This window comes from Chiloscyllium plagiosum, unplaced genomic scaffold, assembly GCF_037043375.1.
Source record: "Chiloscyllium plagiosum isolate Xiang-an unplaced genomic scaffold, Cpla_swu_hap1 HiC_scaffold_46, whole genome shotgun sequence".
In the NCBI taxonomy this organism is placed as follows: Eukaryota; Metazoa; Chordata; class Chondrichthyes; order Orectolobiformes; family Hemiscylliidae; genus Chiloscyllium; species Chiloscyllium plagiosum.
In genome coordinates this window covers 53,076,427-53,103,351 of record NW_028270184.1, presented here as the reverse complement: position 1 = coordinate 53,103,351, position 26,925 = coordinate 53,076,427, and positions in this window count along the sequence as shown.

Sequence of the window (26,925 nt, the reverse complement as noted above, 5' to 3'; positions counted from 1 at the left end):
TGGCACCTTGTGAGGCACTTCGAACTTCAGTGTGACGACACTATAATTGACGGGTTAAAAGACAAATTTATTTTTTTTCATGCTTTCCTTTTCAACCCTACTGAAACCGATGGTCATTGTTACATTGCCTAAAGCAATCATAACGCTCGAGCAGTCATTGCTTGGCCAGGGGAAAAAAAAAGTAAAACAAATATTGTTTCAAATTCAGGTCAATGGTAGAACTTCTTTTCCAGATAGTCAACTATAACAGAAACTTCAACAAAGCCATGAAAATTTGATTTAGTCATTGACCAACTATAAGGTGCCACGTGTGGGGAGGTGCCTGTTTGGATATTTCTGCCTGCATGTGTTTGTCAGCGCGGGATTTGTAAGCCTGTGTGAATATATCGTTTCCTGTATATGCCATTGTGTGCTTCTGTGAATGTTGTCGTCGGTAGCTCACGTTTTGCTTCCTCAAAGCTCTCCTCTTATCCACAATATAGAAGTCGTGATTGTGATGGAACACACTTCATGTCCCTCTGTAAGTGCAAGTCTAATGACACTCAAGTATTTGCACACCATCCAAGAATGCACAGGCCACCTGATTGCCAGAAAAGCCACGGAACTTCACTGCTCTGAACAATGAAGCCCAATCTGTCATCTCAGAGTCCATGAACTATCTCGCTCCGCTTGGACCAATGGATATTTATAATAAATTCAAGAAGGAGAAACAGAGGGGAATTTTAATTTTCTATAATTATACTAACATTGTGATTATCGTGAAACAATTATAAACTGAAAAAAGGTCTTAACTTAGAATGCGAACAGAATGGAAAAAGAGAAAAAGAGAACACTGTCATAGAACAAACATTGTTCACGCATTGGTTGGCGTGAAAAAAAAACATGAGCATCATTGAGGTTCGATTTCCAAGGTGCGCCCATACCAATTATGGAGCAGGATATATTGATCATGTCTGTGAGATAATTCATGGAAAAGGGCAAAAACTTGAAACGCGGTAAGAGTTTTGGGGCATTGAACAGGCAGTAAATGTTATGATTTTGGGAAAATGCGCATCTATGGCGAGATATCCAAGGCAAATAATGATATCGGAATACCCAATTTTCCAGTGGTTGAAAACTTTATGTGACTCGGAGCATGGAGATGGTAGCAGTAAGAGGGAGGCAGTGTGCGGGAGAAGGGCACGGAAAATTTTGCCAAGACTATTTTTCAAGAGTGGCTATGTGAATCTGAGGAAGGTGATACTGTGCATGTGCCCACCAGAGGAAGATGTGCAGAAGAGACTCTTTGGGGTCTGTGTGCATGTCCTTTTGATTCTATTTGTGCTTTTCGGGAAATGTGGATGACCGTACAAGGAAGTACGCAGCCTTCCGAGCCTGCCCCACCATTTACAATGATCATGCCTGATCATCCCACTCAATAGCCTAATCTCGCTTTTTCCCCATAACCTTTGAACCCACTCGCCCCAAGAGCAATACCTAGCCTCCACTACATTGCATTCAATGTTCTGACATCAATTACGTCTTGTGGTAACGAATTCCACAGTCTCAGCACACTTTGAGTGAAGAAATGTCTCTTAATCTCCATCCTAAATAGTCTACCCTAAATCCTCAGGCTCTGACCCCGGTTCTGGATGCATCCACTATCGGAGAAAAAAAATCTCCCTACACCTAACCGACCTCGAACCATTACCCTGTTATATATCTCTATGTGATACCCTCTCATTCGTCCGAAATCCAACGAAAACCATTTTAGCCGCCTCAATCACTCCTCATTTCTCAGTCCTGCCATCCTCCGAATCATCCTGGAACACCTTCACTGCACACTCGGAAAAGCAAGTGCACCCTACATCAGAAAAGGAGGCAAGAAGTGCACACAATACTTTAAGTGTGGCCTGAGGACGGCCCTGCATAACTGCAACAGCATATCCCTGCAGGAATCACGTAAGATCGGTGTGCACGTACAGGAAGTAGTCACAAAGATAAAATGAATGGTATTGTTTCTCACAAAATTTGCTTTAAGAAGAGGAGTTAGGCAAAAGAAATGTATCAAAACAATGCCAGGAATGATTTGCTGTATCTCTACACGGCATTCGAGTGTGAAAATCTGACGCAGTGTATGCATTTCTGATCGCCAAACTGATAAAAAAAGCATAATTGCATGATAAGCAGTTAAAATATGTTCCAGTTTCTTTTCATAATCGATTTTTACCTCTTTTGCTTGTTGTCACTTCCCGTCTTCAACTCTTACATTTCGGTTGGATTTTCAAATGCAAGTTCTCACTGTCTTAAGCACAGTTTTAGTTATATGTTTCAATATAGATTTTTTCTGTCTTTCACCTTCCACAGGATTCAGCATTTGTTTGTTATATTTTATCATTGTTAGTGGATATAATTTAAATGGTCGTTCGCCATCTCTGTTATTGAATGACCAAAATGCGCAGTTCCAACTTTTCACAGGAATATCGCTATCCATTCCTACAGCAGAGTTCCATTCGTGATGCAAAAGAAATTCCCTTTCATGCATGTGATCTTTAGCACATTATATTTTGTTATTTTCTATGTCCCACGCTCATCCTGAAGAATGTTTTCCCTAACTCATTCCTAAGTAACGCTTCCAGAAAGAAGATAATTTCGGCATTTTAGAAATCTTTCCCGTACAAAGCATTCTATGTTTTGCCCCACTGTGCCTTCACAGATATGCACAGCCATGATAAATTTGTCTCACTTCCTTTATCCTCTGCACAAAGCAATGTAATGTATAGTAGTTCTTGAAATTTCTGGGTCATAAATTTGAATGACACTTAAGCATTCTGTGAATAATCAAGTGGTACCCATTATCAGTGATTTCTAAAAAAAAAACAATTTTATCGCTGAGGTAGATCAACCATGAACGAGGGAGGTCATCATTTTTTATAGTAATTACCGCATGGCCATGGTCTCAACAGCAGGTCTCCGAAGCAGTATGAGACATAATGGTGCATGTATTGGGGCTGAATGAATGACTCCCTGTTTTGGAAATTGAAATTAAAGTAAGACAAATCATTCAACTGTTCTGATCAGAATTTTGCAGCTGAACGTCGTCACTTAATATGTTACATAACAGCAGGGACTTGATTGCCATGACATGGTTAGTCTTTTCAAAGCTTCATGTTCTCACCTGCTGTAACATATTGTGGAGATCTAACAGCACATAACTTGAATGCCCTGAGATTACACTGAATCAGGGTTTAACATCGTGAGTTCCTCTCCACCAAAAAAGGAAAACCTTGAGATAGAAATGCATTATCGAATCGACAGCTTCTTGAAAAGTTACTGGAATGCACGTGCTGTTATTGGCGTGTCTAGTAAGTGGGTCATAATCAATCAAACTTCTGCAAAAGTGCACAATTCAGTCGTCTATTGCATTCTGTTACGTCGTCGAAAAAGTGAATAGTCACTTTAAGACTGAAAGTGCTTTTCTGAGTTTAAACTGCAGCAAACACTGCCAGTGTACAGAACAGCTATGAGATAGGCTGTTCAAAAATTGGCTGATGAATGAATGCCTGAATGTTAGTTGCTGTTTTGCCAACAACTTAAGTCTGACTAATTTGCTTCAAACAAATCACTCAGCTCTTCAAAGCCAATCAAATTTAAATTCAGATGCCGTTGATGAGCTGAAACCATTCAGATTTATGAATTTCACGTGCAAAGAAATGAGGGCACTTTGAAAATATGTGACAGCGATTGCCATCGAGTAAGAGAGCACGCCATCTGAATGAGGCTCTCCAAAAGAATTATCTCAGAAGGTACTCTCTATCAACGGTAACTATTCCAGTTACAACAGTAAACGGAAAGTCAGAGGACGACTCAGGTAGAAGACATCGATTTTGGAGGGACAGACGGAAGAAAAAGATTCACAAGACTGGAAGGAAGAAAGCATATGAGACTGTGTGGACTTTGAGAGATCAAGTTTATTTAATGGTGAATAGCTGTGTCATCGGAGCGGCTGTTCAATGCATTTGGGGTCAGACTGATTATCTAACATAAAGAGGCCCGTATATGTTCATAGTTTTTGTTTATTGCACACTGTTAGAGATATGAAATTATACTTCTTTCCTGTAAATAGTGGAAATGGGGTGTTTTCGTTCTCACTCACGCTGTCAGCAGATTATGGGGCAAGACGACTTTTTACTGGAATTATAGTTTTAACTCGCAGAGGGATGTTCATTATCGGAACAATTCTGTGATGGGTACGATTGCATCCTGTTCTAATACTTAACATTATTCAGGTATCGAAATATGACATTGCTTTGTGGAGAAAAGCGACATGTTTATTTTTGGTGTTTAATTGTGTGCCGTCAAAACATGAGCATTTGTTTTCAGCTCACAGGTTGTCTGATTCATCAAGCGACTACTTTCCCTGAAATGCGTACACATGTGAAGCAGCCGTCAGTGTAAGAAACGCTCTGATAGGAAGAATTGCAAAAGGATTCGTAATAGTTAAGTTATATTAACTGTTAATCGCTAAAATATCCACGTTAGCTCATGCAAATAGCATACAGGAATGGGAAATCCCTGTCTTCAGCAATGCATTGAATACATCACTAAACAGTATATGCCCCTGACACAGAAGACACACTTTATTTGAAGCATCTGTTATTGAAACATGTTCTTGAAAGTGAATTAAACAGTTCTATTACCAAAGTAAACTATGGTAATCTCAGTCAATTCATGTGTCTCTGCGTGTTTCACAGTTCACAAAAATTGCAGAGATGAGCATTTCTGCTGTTTAGTTATACTGAGTGAAATGCATTTCTTCTTAAGATTTTTTCTCCAACTTCAGGTGCATCAAAGAAACCTGTTCAGGATTTAATGACAGATAAACAAATGTTGTTATCGTGTTGACCTACACCTTTGGAAGGAATGCTGAGCTGTGAGAGTGTTATGTCATTTTCACCTGTGCAGAGGTGTTCAGGAGCAGAGGGCAGATATGATGACTAGTTCCACCATGGAATGATGGGAACTTCTACCCTTTCCTGGACCAGACGGTAGGGTCTGGGTTATTTGGAGAGAAAGGAAGGCGTTTCCATGTCTGGGCAAACACATTAGGTGTCTGAGCGGAGTGTAGTGGCATGTGTATGATGTATACAGGGAATCGATTGAGCAGTTATCCTTGAGTTTGATTATGTGCTCAACAATCTACATTTCCCTGAACAGAATTTTGATCATGTATTTTATGGGAATCAACTAATTTCAATGTAGGTAGCAGAATGATACAGGCTTGGAGCGCCTGTGCAGTAGGGAATTCGATTTCCTTCAAAGATTTTCGACTCAGCCTGGTCTGAAATGTTATCACTACGGAATAACTACAATGTGAAACTAGGCAACCGAGAATTGGAATCCTACTACTGCATCGCAATACTTAATTTACGTTTGCTTCAACGTGCGCCATGGCATGCACTCTGCAGCATTCTAAAGTACAGTTCCTAACAATACAGGCCTGCTGAAGGTCTCGACAATGACCAATCTGAATTATTAACTCCACCGAATAATAAAAGCCCAAGTGATGGGACAATTATTCACAATTAAATGGCTTAGTTAAATAATGGGGAAAATAAAGGAAAGTTCATGCAATTGTGCAAAACTTGACCCGTGTTTCGAGGATTGGACAAAACATTTAAAAAACCGGCTCATTAAAAGAAACGTGACTATATAAGTGCAAATAACCAATCATATATAAACATATGAGAGATTCTATGTAAAAAATTATCAAGGAAGAAAAGGTGAGTTTTGGCCCATCCTGGCGTGAGACTCGAGAGTGAAAAACAGAAAATATGGAAAAGGCAGGTGAATTGAATTGATAGTTTGGATCAATCTTCCCTGTTAGGGATAGATAATCAATCGAAGAAAAAACCGTGAAACAGGAAATTAAGGCAATGAAGAATTGAGAAAAGTCTTAAATATTTGTTCAAATGGGGGAAAACTGGCGTGTGAGATCTGTGTTGTTTTGTTTTCTATTTTCCAAAATGCATTCCGTCAGGGATGGAACCAATTTATGACGAGAAAGTAAATGCTACTCATTCATTTGAAAAGTCAGAGAGGACGTGGGACATAACAGTGCCGTTGGCTCGACAGCAGCCGACTGCATTTTCTCACGTGCAATATATGTTTGACCAATCAATTTGAGTTCATTGCGATGGTGATAATTTCGGTGGTCATAGTGACCAAGTTGATCACGTGGCCGTTGATTTCCAGAATGCGTTTGATAAGCACATGCATGACATCATAATTATAGCCAAATTAAACACTGACGTTGTGGGTGCTCACACACTGTAGTCGATGATAATTGGCTGGGTAAAATGAGCAAATGTGGAGATTTAATTGTGTTTTGCTTTCAATGTTGCAAGATCGAAGTTGTTACAGGAATCGTGTTCTGAACTGTTAATAATTCATACAAATGAAGAGATTAACAGACCAATAATTCTTCAGTCAGGGCATTCAAAACAGAATTTGGAAATTTACGCTGCAGTTACACAGGACGTTGGTGAGTCCGCATTCGAAGGATTGCATTGCGGTTTGGTCACCTTATTACAGAAAATGTAATATTAAATTGGAAATATTGGACAGGAAACTTACAATGATGTTGCCTGAGTCAATGGTCTGAGTTACATCTACAGGGTGGAAAAGCTAGGTCTCTTTGTTTCTTGCATAGAAGACTGAAGGCAGATCGTTTTCACGTGTATAAGATCCTGAGAGACATGGATAAGTTGAATGCACTCAGTCTTTTTTTTTCCCTAAGGTTGGGGAATCGAGGACTAGATGGTATCAGTTTTTTGTTCGAGGAGAAATAATATAACTCGAGGGGCAACTCTTTTTATTAACAGACAGTGGTACGCCTATATATTGAGCTGTCACCAAAAACGGATTGAGGCGGGTATATTAACAACATGTAAATGACATTTGGCAAACATTTGGATAGGAAAGCTTCAAAAGGATATGGGCCTAATCCAGGAAAATGGGTTGGAGTGGATTGACATTTTGGTCGGCATGGATCAGCTTGGGCCAAAGGGCCAAAGGGCCTGTCTCCAGCTGTGTCACTTTAACCGCTAAATGTTAACATCGAGGTACAGCATGTAGTTCGGGAATGATGCTAGAATATTAGTGCATAGATCGTGTCTGGTTTTATTTTTCGCAAGTTTGAAAACTGTGTGTGAAAGAGGTAAATGGCTATCTTAAAACGTAGTGCTAGAAATGTTACACTTTTTAAGTAAAAAAACAGAGCATCCCCTGCGGGAAATGCATGGACAATAGTTCGAGAAAGTAGTCCTCGAAGTTTGAGTTGCAGATTATTTGGATGAGGGAGTGTGCATCTCCAGCTTTCAATGTCAGCAAACATGTTCATTGGCATCTGGACTAGTGACCAGTTATAAATTATAGAGATTTTCTTGGCTTCCAACAGCGTTGTATTTGGTTCCCAACGGTTCTCACGGGATTGAGGTTGAAAGAGGTCACAATGTGACAGAAGTATTCAGTTCATCTTTAGCTTGGAAAAAACTTTTGTTATTTACTATTGTCAAAAGTGACTAGAAATCGAAAAAAAAGTTCGAAAATTATTATAAACTTGCATTTTTCACTGACAGAGGCAGGAACTTTTATGATTGATGCAGCGTTTCTCCTCCCAAGCTGTGGAAGCATTTACGAAAAGACGACTGAAACAACATCCTTTTCCAGCAGAAGAACCATAAAGACGTCCTCAAAAGCAGAATGGAAGATCAGAAACAACTGAACTGCATTTCCTCTCGTAACCTATTTTTCGACGATATGTATGGTTGTGGAGAAAATAGGAGCTTCAAAGTGGCAATGGAGCCAATTCATTATCTTCATTGCCGACTATTTATATTTGCCTACCTGTGGATAGTGTTCAAATCATCGGATCGCGACTGTACAGTTACTCTGTCTGTCAAGAATGAACCTCCAACGTGTATCCCGCCCATCTCAATGGCTAAATGCATCTGCACATCTGGACAATGCATCTGGACATTGAGGGGTAATTTAGATTGACCAATCCACCGGATCTGCATATCATTTTAATGTGCAAGGGGACCAGACACCCAGCGGACGCCTATGCAAAAACATGTAAATGCCACTGACAGTCTCGCTTAATTGAACATGTGCCCCTGCGGAGCTGTCGGGGAGCAGGCATTCTGCCGTCCAGAGCACCCACCCGTAAAATAAATGATTCCCGGTCACAAGAGAAATCTGTTTGATAATTTGTAACAAGTTGAGTTTGAAAGTAAGGAAATTTCGGGAGCTTTTTGTATGCTTTAATATCTATAAATCATATAATGACTCTGGGATTAGGATAGCTTGATTTCCAAAGTTGTGTCCAATTAGTTGTGACGCATCATATATTGAAATTATACCAAAATTTACAGTTGTAGATGGCATTACTGAAACTGCATCGAGAATACTGTACTCATACTGTTCAACTTATTCAACGAACGAATAGGCATACTGAAGACAGGTCAGTATGTTTTTTTCAGACTAATACCTGAAATGGGATCGGCTGGGGGGTGGTTGTTGTCTGTTTCAGGAACGTCTTGCACGTTAACTTTCTACTGGCTGTAGAAAGATGCGACCTGACCAAAAGGTCTATGCCATTAAGGAGTCTTACTTTAAGCATATATTATCCTGAGGGGAGTTTCAAAGAATAAAAGTGTTGAGGACGTTTATACTCACAAAAGCATCTTGAACCAAATGACACATATTTGAAAATTAGGGTGAAATAAGTGAAATTATTACCATTGATAAACGGGAATCTTTGGATTTGTCCTTCTGCAAATATGATTTCAGCGCATTGTTTAATTTTTAAAATGGAAATATAGATGAGTTCGAGTTAAGCAGATGAGTGAAAGTTTTCATGGGAGTTGGAAATGTGGTTTTGAGATACAATCAAATCGGCAATGTACCGATGGAATGTCATGTACGATCGAAATATTATGTTACTTATTGTGATTCACATGTATGTAACTTTCAAGGTGGAACAGGAAAAATCTTTCTTCAGACAATAGTAAAACGTAACTGATTAAGTTAATTCATTTTTTTTCCAAACGTTTCTTTTGAAAATTCTATAGATATGCAGACACATTGTCCCATTTTAGCTCTGAGTTAAACATAATTTCATTTCAACTGCCCGCATTTATTATGAAAATATTCTTCTGCTCTTAAAATTCACTGTTTATGGGAATTGTAAAGGACAATATACTCGTCGCGATTCCTTGCAGAATGGAATTCCCCAGATTCTGTCAAGGTGTTTGCATACATTTAAAACCAACTTCACTAAACCATGTTTTGTATCAGCTATCAATCCATTCTTCAACGGACGCCCTCTCTCTCATTCTTTTGATGTAACTGATCACCGTTAAGTAAGAACAAACTACAACTATTGTATCGCTTGTATCAACTCACTATAATGGTCAACGAAATAGTGTAAGTAGATCTTTCCATTCTACAGGCTCTCACAACATAAGCACTGCCTCATTCTATCAAGAATGTCCCAGAACAGGAGCGACTTAATGCCTCATGACCTTGGAGCTGCTCCGCAATTGTTCATTTAGTAGATGCTGCATTTTGGGAATGCAAATCTTAGCAGGATTTATACACTTAATGGTAAGGTCCTAGGGAGTATTGCTGAACAAAGAGACCTTTCAGTGCATGTACATAACTCCTTGAAAGTGTAGTAGAAGGTGGATAGGATAGTGAAGAAGGCGATTTGTATATTTTCATTCATTGGTCAGAGTATTGAGTACAGGAGTTGGGAGGTCATGTTTCGGCTGTACAGGACATTGGTTAGTCCCCTGTTGGAATATTGCGAGCAACTCTGGTCTCCTTCCTATCGGAAGGATGTTGTGAAACTTGGAAAGGTTCAGAAAAGATTTACAAGGATGTTGCCAGGTTTAGAGGATTTGAGTTATAAGGAGAGATTGAAAAATCTAGTGCTGTTTTTTTTCCATGAGCGTCGGAGGCTGACGGGTGACATTAAAGAGGTTTATAAAATCATGAGGAGCATGGTTCGGATAAATAGACAAAGTCTGTTCCCTGGGGTGGGGGAGTCCAGGACTAGAGGGCATAGGTTTAGGGTGAGAGGAAAAAGATATAAAAGAGACCTAAGGGGCAACGTTTTCATGCAGAGGGTGGTACGTGTGTGGAATGAGCTGCCAGTAAACGTGGTGGAGGCTAGTACAATTGCAATATTTGAAAGGCATCTGGACAGATATATATAAATAGGAAGGTTTGGCGGGAGTGTTTGGACCAGGTGCGGGTAAGTTGTATTAGATTGCGTTGGGATATCTTGTCGGCATGTACGAGTTGGACCGAAGGGTCTGTTTCTGTGCTGTACATCTCGATGACCTTGTGAATCTATGACTCTATGTCAATGCACCAGCTTTGTCTATTTTGAGCAAGCTACTCTCAGGTGATCAATTTTAAAACATTACTTGGAAGAATATATCATCAGAGACGTATCAGCCAGTTTTCACCATCTGGGTCTTCCACAGAAGAAAATTGCAAATGTTTCATTTTATTTTGTTAATTCCTGACTCTTTCTGAATCTTCTCCTGCATCAGAGATTTTGGAATGTGTAAGTTCTGATCAACCAAAGCCAAGTAACAGTGGTGAACCATTATCATGTTGAAAGGGTTACCACACGTTTCTTGTTGTGCTGTTTCACTTACAGTATATTTTGTGGCGTATTGAAACTGTCCCATGAAACAACTGGCCTTTCGATTGTACCACTCGTTATGTGCTACCTCTAGCAATAGCAGATGAAGTATTTGTCACCACAGTAGTCATACTGTGGCGGATCACTTATTATTTTTGGCTATCATTTTTTATTATTACCCCTGTGTGCAGTGTTAACCATAACCTGCGTTGTGCAGCAACGGAATATTCATTCTCGTTCACCGATAATTTTACATTTGATCGATTTGTAGCCATTTGTTGGCAGTGTCAAAGGGGAAAAATAGTGCACTGAGAGAACAACAGTTGTGGTTCGAGCAACAATGGGTGTTCTCTCTATTGAAACAAAACATACCTCACAACTTTATACAGGAACCTGGAGAGATATGAATCAATCCTTCATGGTTCTGTTATGGAAAGCCAAGCAATTATATTGATTCTGTTTGGGTGTTATTTAATTACTTTTAAATGGTCTTAAGTCCATTGCTCCTATTCGGTTTTTTTTCGCAGAAACCTCTGACCTTGTGACACACGTTAGTGTCTAGCCACATCCGTAAGAGACTGAGATACCAGAGCATCAAAGATAATTACAACGACGCAGAAATGGTGAGCAGGAGGAGGTCTACGATTTTACTCTCCAGCATGTGCAGCACCTTCATTCTTTTGTGGATGGTGCATGCATATATACTTCTTGTATTATAGCATGACAGGATCAAATACAAGAAATCATAAAAAGATACAGATTCGTATTGCAAAGGGTCAGATTCATGCTGCGCAATTTTATTTGCAGTACAAACACTCGTTTGTATGGAGCAACTCAGTCCAAATTTAGAGAGTAGCTAATCAGTGCAATGGAGAATCCCATCGAATCAAGGCTTCGAATGAATAAACAAACAGGGCAACTGTGAGGCTCCAAATGATTTATTTCCCCAGAGATTTTAGTCCATTAGCATCAAATACACTGCACATTCCCAATTAAATGTGTGACAAAGAGCTATGCAAAACCATTGTTTCTGGTGACCAACTAATCAACACTGTTACCTCCATCAACCCTTGCTGTAATTACTTTCAAAACCTTCAGAAACTTTGTTAGGCACGAATTATATTTTGTAATTCCGTTCTTTCTATTCAAGCTGGTAAGTTAAACATAACTACGATTTTAACTAAAGTCCAAAAAACGAAAACCTAGTTCCAATTGTGTCCTGTTCCTCAAAGTTATATTTGTCATCATCCAAGTAGCAATTTTAAATTTGTGTCAAATTTATCGTTAACTTCAAACAGAACTCCATCCCTTTATATTCTGTCACCGCCAACCCTCTGCACTGGTTTGTCACTCTCTCAGGGAATTACAGTACGTTGCATGTATTTCTACATATACTTTGTCAGATGAACCAACCACGATGAAGATTATTTGTGTGAAAAGAAAAAGGCGAAAAGGAGTGATAGTGTTCCTGGAGAGCATTCTGAATGGAGAACCTTTCCATATTTCATCATATTTAGAATAGTTGAGGATTTTTTTGGAAGTCGCAGTCACAGATATTAAAGTCAATTGTCGAGCTTTTCTGGCTAGTGCCTAAGTAAGTCAAGGATTCACTTGGACGTCTGACAGTCTCCTATTGACGCAATAGTTTTCCTTCTTCTCCATAACATATTTGCATTGGGAGACAAATAATGTTAAATTTCACTGTGTCTGCTCTGATCAAGTGATTATATCAGTAGGACTTACTTCCAAGGCACAACTTAATTGTCCGTTTACATTGCTTTGGATCAGAGTAAACCCAAACTGCAAAAGTACGTTGCTGTCTCATTCTCGATCCTAAGCATTGACTGTTTTTTAAAAAGCAGGTCTATGACATTATGTTTCATTTTCCAGGATTAAAGATATTCCGGTTATTGTGCTGGGTGATTTTATCTTCCCTTGCAATGGTTTGGCCTCTCTTCATTCTAGGCCCTTGAATAGGGCAGAACTTGGAAGGACAATCCAGGAGGGTTTCTTGGCACAGGGCATATGCCTTCCAGTCAGAGTGGCCGTTATGCTGGACTTGGATCTGGGAAGGGAACCCGAACAGGTGTGCGAAATTTCAATTCTGTAGACAATAGACAATAGACACTAGGTGTCGGAGTCGGCCATTCAGCCCTTCGAGCCAGCACCACCATTCATTATGATCATGGCTGATTATCCTCAATCAGTATCCTGTTCGTGCCTTATCCCCATAACCCTTGATTCCACTGTCCTTCAGAGCGGTATCCAACTCTTTCTTGAAAGCTTCCAGAGACTTGGCCTCCACAGCCTTCTGGTGCAGAACATTCCACACACCTACCACTCTCTGTGTGAAGAGGTTTCTCCTCAACTCTGTTCTAAGTGGCTTACCCCTTATTTTTAAACTGTGTCATATGGTTCTGGACACACCCATCAGTGGAAACATGCTTCCTGCCTCCAGAATGTCCAATCCTTTAATAATCTTATACATCTCACTCAGATCCTCCTCAGCCTTCCAAACTCAAGCGTATATAAGCCCAGTCGCTCAAATTTTTCAGCGTAAGTTAGTCCCGCCATTCCGGGAATTGACCTCCTGAACCTACGCGGCACTCCCTCAATAGCCAGAATACCTTTCCACAAATTTGGAGACCAGAACTGCGCACAACATTCCAGGTGATGTCTCATCAGCGCCCTGTCCAGCCGCACAACGACTTATTTGCTTCTGTACTCAATTCCTCTTGTTATGAGCGCTAGCATGCTAATAGCTTTCTTCACTGCCTGCTGTACCTGTATGCTTGCTTTCATTGACTGATGTACTAGAACATCTAGATCTTGTTGTACCTGCCCTTTACCTAATTTGATTCCATTAAGGTAGTAATCTGCCTCCCTGTTCTTGCCACCAAAGTGGATAACCACACATTTATCACATTAAACTGCATCTGCCATGCATCCGTCCACTCACCTAGCCTGTCCAGGTCACCCCGTATTCTCCTTACATCCTCCTCATATTTCGCTGTGCCACCCAGCTTTGTGTCATCCGCAAACTTGCTAATATTACTTTTAATACCTTCATCTATATCATTGTTGTACATTGTAAAAAGCTGCGGTCTAAGCACTGATCCTCGCAGCACACGACTGGTCACCGCCTGCCATTCCGAAAGGGAGCCATTTATCAGTACTTTTTGTTTCCTTTCAGCCAAACAATTTTCAATCCATGTCAGCATTCCCCCCAATACCATGTGCCCTAATTTTGCAAACTAACCTCGTATGTTCGACATTATCAAAGGTTCTGTGGAAGTCTAGGAATACTATATCCACTGGATCTCCCTTGCCCATCTTCAGAGACATATCCTCAAAAAATTCCAGAAGATTGGTCAAGCATGACTTACCTTCATCAATCCATGCTAACTCTGACCTCTCCTGTCACTGCTATCCAGGTGTGCACTGAGGAGAATTTCGAGAGGATTGACCATATTACCGGACGTTACAAAGTACTCTTGAAAAGGATGCTTGCAGTCCTTCAGTGAAGATGGAAAATTAAGGGCAGGCAAATTACAACAATGTTATGAAAAAAAACTGGAGAATATTAATGCAAGGTGGCTGTTAGAGGGTAAATTCGCATTGGGCATGTGAATTTGTTTCAAATGGCAGGTTTACGACCTCAACAGAGGCCTACTCCTGCGAGAATCAAGGTCCGTGAAGGTTGGTTGAGGAGTTGGGAGGTCATATTGTGGGTGTACATGACATTAGTTAGATTATTTTTGGAATACTGCGTGCAATTCTGTTCTCCTTCCTAAAAAAAAAGAATGTTGAGAAACATCAAAGCGTTTAGAAAATATTTACAAGGATGTTGCCAGGGTTGGAGTGTTTGAGATATATAGAGAGCTGAATATGCTATGGCTGTTTTCCCAGCACAGACAGAGGCTGAGGGTGAATGTATAGAGATTAATTAAATCATGACGGGGATCCGTAGGGAAATAGACAAGGTCCTTTCATTTTGCGGGGGTGGGGTGGGGCGGGGGGCAGGACGCAGTCCACAACTAGAGGGCATAATTTCAGTGTGAACACAGAACATAGAACATTGAACAATACAGCGCAGAACAGGCCCTTCGGTCCTCGATGTTGCACCGACCTGTGAACTAGTCTCAGCTCATCCTCCAGCACTCTCCCAAAATCATCCATGTAAAGAGAGAGAGGAAAGATATAGAAGTGATATGAGGGGCAAATATTTCACACAGAGTGTGGTCCGTGTGTGGAATGAGCTGCCAGAGCAACTGGTGGAAGCTAGTACAATTACAGCTTTAAAACCATCTGGATGGTTTAATGAAGAGGAAGGTGCTGGAGTGATTTGTGCCAAATGCAGGCAAATGGGAGTAGATTAGTTTAGTGTATTTGTTCGGCATGGACGAGTTGGAACAAAGTGTCTGTTTCCGTGTTGTACATCGCTAAGACTCTTTGACTCTATGACTACGTATGTTGTGAAATTATTCACAAGGAAAACTAAACATATGGAATGTCCAGTAGGATGAGAATTGTTCCAGCCCTTGAAGTACATAACATGTAAAACTTGCAGAGGGCAGCTTTGGAAAGCATTGGCCCACTAAAAGTAAAAGAAGGGAGTATATCAATCAAACCAGAATAGGCAGGGAACATCCTGAACACAAACATCATGTTGGGATTCATCAAAGAGACTGAATTGGGTGAGGAATTGTGTGTCGAAATTCAAAGTCAAGTTTCGATTAAAATAGAAACGATATTATGCATCTTTTTTAAAAAAGTACTAATGTAGGTATGTCCCTTGTTCCTGACGAGACCTATTCGAGAAAATTGCGGAGGGCAACAGATAAAATTGCTGGAACATTGACAGCCCACTTTGCATCCTTTCTGGCCGCCAATGAAGTTCAGGAAAACTGGATAATCCACAGTGTTGTCCCATTGTGGAAGAAGGGTGGAATAAATAATCAAGGAAACTACAGGCGAAAGTTTCGCTGATAGGAAAATTAATGACAATCATTCTGAAGGACATGTTCTTATGCATATAGAAGCGAGACAGAGCATGGTTTTGAACAAGGCAAGTCATGCTTCAATAGTACATACAGACGGTTGAGCAGGTCACAAATTTGATTGAAGAGGCAAAACCAATTCTTGTTGTCGACATGAACTTCAGCAAAGCCTTTGCCAAATTCAGTCATGGGTTACTGGAACAAAAGACGAAGTGCTGCATTTTGGAAGTTCAAGAATAGGTAGATGTTACACATGGAATGGCAGAACATCAGGAATATAGATCTCCATAATGATCTATGTGCGCAGTTCCACGGATCACAAAAGGTGGTATCACAGGTTGGTAAAAGACCATGACACACTTGCCTTCATTGGAAGGGGCATTGAATAAAAGAATGACCAAGTTATGCTGCAGTTTTATGGACTTTTAGGGAGGCCACTGTTTGAATATTACGTGCACTTTGGTCGCCACAGTGTCAGATGGGTATGAATGCTTTGGACAGCATACGAGAAAGATTGACCAGAATGTTAAGATTGCCTGTTTTGGGGATTTTAACTATGAAGTAGGGTTGGATAGAACCGGTCTTCTTTCACGGATTGCAGAATGTTGTGGAACTACAGAATAAGATTTTACAATATTCTCAGTAGCATGGGTAGAGTGGAACTTACGAGGTTTTTACCCATGGTGTAAGGGCAAATTCCGGGGGACACAGGTTCAAGGATCGTGGGGTGGGGGAGTTTAAAAGTGATGTGCGAAGCATTTGTTTTTACTTAAAACGTGGTGAATGTGTGGAATGGGTTGCCAAAAGAAGTGCTGGAAGCAGACACAGTATTGGTAGTCAAGAAACATGAACGTGGACGAATACACGAATAAGAAGCGAATAGATGAAAGTGAACACAACTTAAATATGGAAGCACAAAATATGTCAGTCTAAGATCAGGGAACTCAAATATTAAGCTCCCAAAGATGGCAAAAATCACCAACTCACTGAAAGCAAATGCGAAGTCCCTTTGGATCCGTGTGAACCTGACCCCACCTCCTGATTCTTCTATCTTACTTTAAAAGTCAACCATAGAGAACTCAAAAATGTTTAACGACTGCCTGTCTGAAGGAAACAAAATCTGTACCACTGAGTTAATATCCTTCCGCAAACCAAACAGAACTGAACACAACTCTAGAAGGCACAGTATTGTCAGACCATTGTTAGAAGTCAAAATGAGAGCGTTTACTGATGAGGAATGAATAAGAAACATGAAAAAATAAATGTACATTGTCTCTCAAGTGTGTGACATTGCTGGAAAAATTTGCAAAATTTGCAACAAAAAGTGTAAATCTTATCCATGGATGTAACGGTGATTCTGTTATGGTCTGCACTGTACACACAAACCTCTGTCTGTTATTTTGTACCTGGACAGAGCAGTTGTCGGATCCGGCTGTTCTGCAAACGGACAGTATGCTTTCCATTCTGAATCTGTAAATGTTGGTGAGGGTCCTTTTGTGGATGTGACATTTACGAATTAGTTGGGGAAGAAGAGACGATGTTGTGCCTTCTTAACCATCACATCTATGTGGGAAGCCCAAGAAAGGTTGTTGGTTTTCGACACTCCACGGTACTTGATGTGAACCACCCTCTCAACGTCAGTTCCGTTCAGGTAGATAGGGGTATATTCTCCCCCATTCGTCCTGAAGTAAGTGATCAGTTGTATTGTTTTGGGGACATTCAGAGAGAGGTTATCACTGCACCACGACGCCAAGCCCTCTGCCTCCTTTCTGTATTCTCACTGATAATTGATTGATATCCTTGGTGTCGTCAGCACCTTTGTAGATGGCGTGCATTCCGAATTTGTCTGCACAGTCGTGGAAGTACAAAGATTATAGTCGGAGGCAGCGAATGCATCCGTGCGGAGGGACTCTCCATTCATAGAATGCCTACACTGTGGAAACTGTACCTTCCACCCAAAAAATCCACACTGACCCGCTGAAGAGTAAACAACCTCGCGCATGACGCTACTACTCGATATTCATCCCAGACTAACACACATAGAACATATACATAGAACATAGAACATAGATTATAGAATATTAGAACTCGGTACACGCCCCTCGGCCCTCGATGTTGTGCCGACCAGTCATACCAATCTGAAGCTCATCTAACCTACACTATTACATGTACGACCATATGCTTTGCCAATGACGACTTAGATGTACCTAAAGTTGGCAAATATACTACCGCTGCAGGCAAATCATTCCATTCTCTTACTACTCTCTGAGTAAAGAAACTACCTCTGACATCTGTCCTTTCTCTATCAACGCTCCATTTAAAGCTATGCCCCCCTCGTAAATGCCGTCACCATTATTGGAAAAGGTATCTTCCATCCACCCTATCTACCCCTCTGATTATCTTATATTTCTCTATTAAGTCACCTCTCAACCTTCTTCTCTCCAACGAAAATAGCCTCAAGTCCCTCAGCCTTTCCTCGCAAGACCTTCCCTCCATACCAGGCAACATCCTGGTAAATCTACTCAGCACCGTTTCCAAAGCTTCCACATCCGAGTCGTGGGTTCATGGAATGCCCTGCCAGTAGCAGTGGTGGACTCTCCCTCTTTGTGGGCATTTAAACGGGCATTGCATAGGCATATGGAGGATATTGGGCTAGCGTAGGTTAGGTGGGCTTGGATCGGCGCAACATCGAGTGCCAAAGGGCCTGTACTGCGCTGTATTTTTCTATGTTCTGTGTTCTACCCTTCTTATAATGAAGCGACCAGAACTGTACACAATACACTAAGTGCGGCAGCACCAGAGTTTTTTTACAACTGTAGCATGACCTCATGGTTCCGGACCTCGATCCCTCTATTAATAAAAGCTAAAACGCGGTTGCATTCTTAACAACCCTGTCAGCCTCGGTGGCAACTTTCAAGGATCTGTATACCTGGACACCGAGGTCTCTCTGCTCATCTACACTACCAACAATCTTACCATTAACCCAGTACTTTGCATTCCTGTTGCTCCGACCAAAGTGAATCACCTCACACTTGTCTGCATTAAACTCTATTTTCCACCTCTCAGTCCAGCTCTGCAGCTTAGCCATGTCTTTCTGTAACCTACAACATCCTACGTCACTATCCACAACTCCACCGACCTTAGTGTCGTCTGCAAATTTACTAACCCACCCTTCTATGTCCTCATCCAGTTCGTTTATAAAAATGACGAACAGCAGTGGACCCAATACCGATCCTTGCGGTACAGCACTGGTAACTGGACTCCAGGATGAACATTTCCCATCAACCACCACCCTCTTTCTTCTTTCAGCAATCCAATTACTGATCCAAACTGCTATATCTATCACAATACCATTCCTTCGCATTTTGTTCAATAACCGACTGTGGGGAACCTTATCGGACGCCTTGCTAAAATCCATATACACCACATCAACCAGTTTACTCTCATCTACCTGTTTGTTTACATTCTCAAAGAACTCGTTAAGGTTTGTGAGGCACGACCTGCCCTTCACAAAACCGTGCTGACAATCCCTAATCAAATTATGCTTTTCTAGACGATTATAAATGCAATCTCTTGTAACCTTTTCCAACACGTTAACAAAAACTGAAGTAAGGCTCGCTGGTTAAAACTTACCAAGACTGTCTCTACTCCCCTTCTTGAACGTGGGAACCACATTTGCTATCCTCCAGTCTTCTGGTACTATTCCTGTAGACAATGACGAATTAAAGATCAATGCCAATGGCTCGGCAATCTCCTCCCTGGCTTCCCAGAGGATGCTAGATAAATCCAATCCGGCCCAGGAGACTTATCTATTTTCACACTCTGCAGGATTTCAAATACCTCTTCTTTGTGAACCTCAATCACACCTCGTCTAGTAGTCTGTATCTCAGTAATCTCCTCAACAACATCGTCGTTTTCTAGAGTAAATGCTGTCGAAAATATTCATTTAGTACTTCTCCAATCTCCTCTGACTCCACACAAACTTCGCACTACTATCCTTGATTGGCCCTAATCTTACTCTTGTCATTCTTTTATTCCTTAAATACCTGTAAAATTCCTTAGCGTTTACCCTGATCCGATCCGCTAACAGCTTCTCATGTCTCCTTCTGGCTTTTCTGAGCTCTCTCTTTAGGTCTTTCCTGGCTACCTTGTAACCCACATGTGTCTTAACTGAGCCTTCACATCTCATCCTTACATAAGCCTTCTTCTTCTTCTTGACCAGAGGTTCCACTTTCTTCGTGAACCACGGCTCCCGCCCTCTAAAGCTTTTCCTTGAATAAGCTCCACATTCCTAATGTGCCTGTCCGCTGCAGTTTCCTTCCCCATCCTATGCATCCAAAATCTTGCCTAATCGCATTGCAATTGCCTTTCCCGCAGCTATAACTCTTGCCCAGTGATATACACTTATCCTTTTCTATCACTAAATTAAACATAACAGAATTGTGATCGCTATCACCAAAGTGCTCACCTTCTACCAAGTCTAACACCTGGCCGGGCTCATTACCCAGCACCAAATCTAATGTGGCTTCGCCCCTTGAGGGCTGTCTATATATTGTGTCAGGAAGCGCTCCTGCAAACTCTGGACAAAAACTGACCCATCTATAGTACTAGTACTATAGTGTTCCCAGTCAATATTTGGAAAGTTGAAGTCCCCCCATGACAACTACCTCATCTCTCTCACTCCTATCGAGAATCATCTTTGCTATCCTTTCCTCGACATCTCTGGAACTATTCAGAGGCCGATAGAAAACTCCCAACAGTGTGACCTCTCCTTTCCTGTTTCTAACTTCAGCCCATTCTACCTAATTTGAAGAGTCCCCAAACATCCTTTCTGCAACTTAATACTGTCCTTGACCAACAATGCCACACCTCCCCCTCTTTTACCATCTTCTCTGTTCTTACTGTATTATCTAAACCCTCGAACCTGCAACAACCATTCCTGTCCCTGCTCTCCGAAATGGTCTAAACATGGATGTCACAGGTACCAACTCATGCTGCAAGTTCAACCACCTTATTCCGGATGCTCCTGGCGTTGAAGTTGACACACATAAAACCAACTTATTGCTTGCTGGTGCCATCTTGCGTCCCTGAAATTTGATTTTGGACCTCCCTACTCTCAACCTTTCTATACTCTAACTCCAATTTTGGTTCCCATCCCCTGTATATCGTTGAACACAATGAGTAATTTGGAGTGGCGAATTCGCCTAACCTGCATATTTTTGTATTGTGTGAGGAAACCAGAACCCCCAGAGGACACCTGTGTCGAAGTGGGGAGTATGTGCAAACTCCTCCCAGGCTGACGCCGGAGGTGGGAAGCGAATCCGAAAGCCTGGCGATGTGAGACAGCAAAGGAAACCGCTGAGCCACCTTGCCACTCCCACTGCTGATGGTTATCGTACAGGAGGTGCAGTTGACTATCTTTACGCATTGCAATATGCTCAACCTGAAGCTGATGATCCAGCTACAGATGGCAGATTCAAGAGTTTGTTCGAGGATTTTGAGATTAGTCTGGAGGAGATTATGTTTTTTGCAAGCGGACTTAAAGTTCGATGATTATGAGTCCTGATGTACAAATTCTCCAGGGCCAGTTTCAGTGCTAGGGAAAATGGTGACTTCTGTGTTCCTGTCACAACGGTATGCAAATTGCAGGTGAATGAGGCAAGCTGGATGGCAAGAATTGATTTGGGCTCGAACCAGTCAGTACAAGCAGTTAATGATTATGCAGATCAGAGCCACTGGTTGGTAGGAAAGTTGGATGATGCTCATGCACATATTGCTAACTAAAATTCATTTGAATGGCATCCTCGAAATTGCATAACACTGCAGTTTTACTGCAATGTACGGTAACAACTGGAAAGCAAAGACGATAAATTATTTGATGCCCGCAATCTGGACAGGTAAGGCCCAACTGAGCGAATTTTTTTCATTAGCTGTACAGAAGTGTCACAAGTTTTGTCTCAGACATTAACCGCTGTCATGGAATTGTGCAGAGTATTCCAAATGTCTTAACAACATATATTGATGCGGAGCCTGGAACATGATACAAGTACTGGGTTAACAGAAATAACTGGGTTTTGAAATGGTGCAAAGTGCACAAAGTTTATGGAAACAACGCCTCCTCAAAGTGTACCATACCTGGAACGTCAGACGAAATTATAGCAGATGGAATACAAAAAATTGACAATGAGCTTCAGAAGCCGCCATCAAAAGGAAGTGGCTCAAGTGCTCCACAAAAGGATTTATTTTATTAAAAGGCTGCTTAAAATGGTTTGAGAGCATGTCAAAGTGGATGATAGATGAATCATTCAGCTTTCAACACCACGCAACAGAAAGCTCTGACTGGAACGATAATTTACCAACATTTTGCAATGTTCATGAATGAATGACAGGGGAAAATCCGACTTCATGACTTATTTTCCAGCTTCGAAAACTAACACGAAGGAGCTGCCGAAATCGCACTGAGTTTTATGAACTGTATCTAGAATCGGCAAAGGATATCCCTGAGAGACATGTTGGCAGTTGCAACAATGATGCAATGAAGGAATAGGACACAAGTGGAGATTCATTGATGATGCGTGATTTTCAGGAATCCAATTTGTAGTTTATTGGTTCAAAATATCAAATTGTTGAAAACGAATTAGTTTAGTCCCTGTTTAGAAATGCGAGGTTAGAATAAGCTGCTCGAAAATTTGTACAGACAGTTACATTGTGATACATCAAATGCATCTGGATTGGTACATCTGCTGGAAAAGTTCAGAGCGATGTGGGTCAAACGCAGTAAAATGGAACGAGTTCAGCTTCAGATATCGAGTTGGTGCTTGCAAGTTTGAGTGAAGGGTCTCTTTATGCCCTACATGAATCTAAAACGCTAAGACTCTAAGCCTGAAACCTCCTCGTGAAAAGGGTGGGTGGGCTGTCTTTTCTCTGGGTTTGTAATCTGAAATGTTAAGGTCGTGTTCGACCACCTTTGAATTTCACAATGCCAAATGTGGAAATTAGAATTAAATTAATTGACCAAAATAAACAGTCCAGTGTCAAACATGTAATTTCTGTCCAATCTTGAAAAATCAGTGTCCTAATGTCCTTTAAGTGCGTAGATTTGCCGTCCTTAATGAAACTCCAAACACACATCAATGTTCTTGACCGATGACTCTCCTCTGAACAATGAGGAACAGTCTACAAATATTGGCTTTTCCAGTGACACCTATATTCCATCAATGATCATTGTATATATCAACTGATTTATTTCAGTCATAAATTATTCACGCCACCAGCCAGCCTAAATACAAAAGAATGGACATTAAGCTTCAGGGAATGAATGCACTCAATCTGAATGCTTTCATATGTTGTTTCGATGATAGGTTGACTCGCCTCCATTAAGTGCCCATGGTTCCAGTCCTCCTTTAGAAATACCAGGAAAGACCTGAATAAATAAGAAAACGCTAGTCCTCACACTCCGCGAATTTTCTGTTCCACTGGTAGCTCTTTAAATGAAAACACCAGATGTCCTGAAGTTAACAGTTGGCAGATCGCATAGTGGGTAGAATTCGTGAATGTAATATTTTGTTTACTGCATTAAACATTTGTTGAGATAAAGACAATCCATGGTTTGAAACTGGAGGAAAAGGTATGAATAATCATGAATTGAATGTCAGGCGTGGAAATGTCTTCAGCTATGGTTCATACATTATGGAGGAAGACTGTTGGATTTTCTTCCTGAAATGAGCTTTTGAAAGTGTTTATCATGGCCCTCTGGACATTTTAAAGTCAATTAATCTTTTCCTTCTTGTACAATCAATCATTTCCTCGAATCTGACTTTAGCAATATAATACACTGCTAACGATACAAGTCTGAATTCCCAGCATTGAAATATAACAGTGAATGCCATAACATTTCAAGTAATTCCAAGAATTGTTGAAAGTTTCCGAGCATTTCCACCTCAACTATCCTCCAACGGAGTGAATTGCAGAGCCCCAACACACTCTTGGTGAAAGCTAATTTACCAATTCAGAAAGAAACAAGAAATATCTCTGTCTCTAACCAAAATGGCAGTTTCCATTATTACCTGTAAAGGTATAATCGCCTCAGATCTTTCTAAATTGTAGGAATATAAACCTTGCTTATTGTCTTTACATCCCCTCGTCAATAACCCTTGACGTTCAGCTATCATTCTGATTAATCTCCACTGCACTCAAAAGGACATGGACTCCCACTTCCCCACCCTGTCTTTTTTTTAGTTATAAAGTTGACGTCAGTATTATGATGATGTCAGATGGTGACACTGAAGAAACCAGCAGCAAGGTAATAATGTGCCTCCTCTCGTCCTGACACTTGTATTAGGGAAAAGTCAACCACCATAGAGTCTATTGCCCTCATTATTTTGTAACTTCTATCAGGTCACCTCTCAACCTCCTACGCTCCAGCGAAATGAAGAAGATTACAAAACTATCCAACCTTCCTATATAGTTCAAACCTTCCTTCAGGCAACATCTTCATAAATCTCTTTATAACCAACTCCATCTTGATAATAGATACCTTTTAACTGAGCGACCAACACTGGAACCAGTATTTCAGATGTGGAAACCTCCCGAGTGTTATGTACAATCTTAACATAATGTCCCTTTGCCTGTACTCAGAGGACTGTGTAATGAAAGCAAACGTGCTAACCGAACTTCTTATATATCCTGTTCATACCTATTACACAGATTGTCCTTGTTTCACATGAATAACAGTTGTTCAAAGAGACAGCTCAACATCACCATCTCAACAGAATGTCGCGACAGGAATTAAATGCTGTTCAAGCCAATGATGCTTGCTACACTGAAAGCAACATAGAAAAGAAAGGAAAAAATGTTTTCTGAAAAATAAAAAAAGTTAATGCACCATCTGTGTAGAAAACGAACTGTGTGGATTTCTGCTGGAGTGACCCTTTTTGAGAAGTAGGACAAGCTAGAAAAACATGATGTTTGTGTTTGTGGGTCTGTGTGTGTGCGTGCGCGCCCACACCGCATGTGTGTGTGTGTGTGTGTATGTTATACAGGTGGGTGCGCACACAGAGACACACAATACAAATATATATATATATATATATATATATATATATATATATGCATATAGTTTGCATTTGGGTGCGTGAGTGCAATGAATGAGAATGTGGTTGAATATGGAGTGCAGGGAACTGAAAGATAGTTAACCAAGCCAAGGGTTAGATCATGGTCTGACAGGGAAGAAGAAAAATCAGACAACGGTTTCAATAATTAAATGAGAGCATGCAACCTCTCAATCTGTCAATGGGCACGCACAATTGCATCTTCCAATGGTTCCTGACCGTCCTAGTAAAACAATGTCATTCCCATTGTCCACACTGAGTAAGCATCCTATGTTTTGTTCGAGATATGAAGGATACATTTCTGATTCAGTGAGAGATTCGAATGGATATTAATATCTACCCTTCCACAGAGGAGTTGGGACCCCTGAGAATGAAAAATAAAGACAGGAGAGCAGCACTTCGGGTCCACCATTCTTATTGAGTATAATGGATGGATAGTGGGAGCTCAAGGGAGAGAAAGGGTCAATACGAGAGATGGAGTGAGACATCGAAAGTGAGAGAGAAAAAATGAGAGAGGAAAAAAGGAGAGCTGGTGATGGAAGAATCGGAAGGAGAAAAATTAACAGGAGGAGATTGCGGATTGAGGAAATGAGGCAGGGATAGAAATGGACAGAAAGGAAAGTAGGGAAAGAAAGAAGACAAAATGATGAGAGAGATAGTATGAGGACAATGAGAGAATTTCGAGTGATGTAGATCAGTTTGAAGATTTAATTTCGGTTGAAGAGAGAGGTAATGAATTTGGAAGGGTCGAAAATGAAAGAAGAAGAAGGTTGATGGCAAGAACGGTAGAAAATAGACGGGAGGTCTCTGAGGCGTCAAGACAAAGAAGGCAGACTCAGCAAGAGAGATGAATTTCGCTGAAGCCGGGTTGGAGTGTGGATAACCAGATGTGAAAGCAAGAGCAGAGTTGAATAAAGCTAACCACTCAGTTCAATTTTGCCCCCGCTGTGTCCAGCATGAGCAGATTTGGGGCAGAGTATGTCTCGCTCGAATTCAGTTTCCCAAACTAAAAGACAAAATAATTATTCATCAGTGGTATCTGCCACTTTACAATGATTTCGGTTTTAAATGTGTGTGTGTATATATTCACATTCAATTTTATACATTGTATGTTTTGTACGTTTTATTAAATTATGCATGCATACTTAGAATGATCTCATTGAAAAGAAAGGCAAGTGTGCCCTTGCATCCTCTAATAATGGCGGATAGTCTTGCACAGCCATCAGTTGCTTACAAAGCGGTCAGGCTGCGTAACAGCTGAATTGTGATTTGAAATGCGATGATCTTGCATTTATTCATTATTTGGTAAATTTTTTGCACTGATTAATTTGATTGAAGGAATATTTTAGCTCATTATAAAGCTGCTTTCTGAACTTCTTCTACACAGTTTAAGCTGTCCGTTGCAGTGGTCGGTATATTGCAATGTTTTTGCAGCAGCTGAGGATCTGCAACATGTAGCCACAGGAAAGCCATTCACACAGACCAAGTCCTAAACTACGAAAGCAACCACCGCAACACACACAAAAGAAGTTGCATCAAGACACAATTCAAAAGGGCCACAAAACACTGCATTATACTAGAACTGCAAAAAGAGGACGAAGAACACCTATACAATGTATTCGCCAAAAACGGATAACCGCGCAATTTCATCAACAGATGCCGAAGGGAAAGACAACAGAACGAGGACATGCCACAACCCAAAGGACTAGCCACACTACCATACATCAAGAGCTTTTCCGAACTGACAGCCAGACAACTGCGACCACTACGACTTATAACAGCACACAAATCAACATCCACTCTCAGGTAAAAACAATGACTGCAGATGCTGGAAACCAGATTCTGGATTAGTGGTGCTGGAAGAGCACAGCAGTTCAGGCAGCATCCGAGGACAGGCAAATCCATGCTGCCTGGACTGCTGTGCTCTTCCAGCACCACTAATCCAACATCCACTCTCAGACAACCACTCACCAGAACGAAGGACCCGATACCCAGCATGAGCAAAACTAATGTAGTGTACAAAATCCCATGCAAGGACTGTACAAAACACTACATAGGACAAACAGGAAGACAGCTAACGATCCGCATCCATGAACACCAACTAGCCATGAAGCGA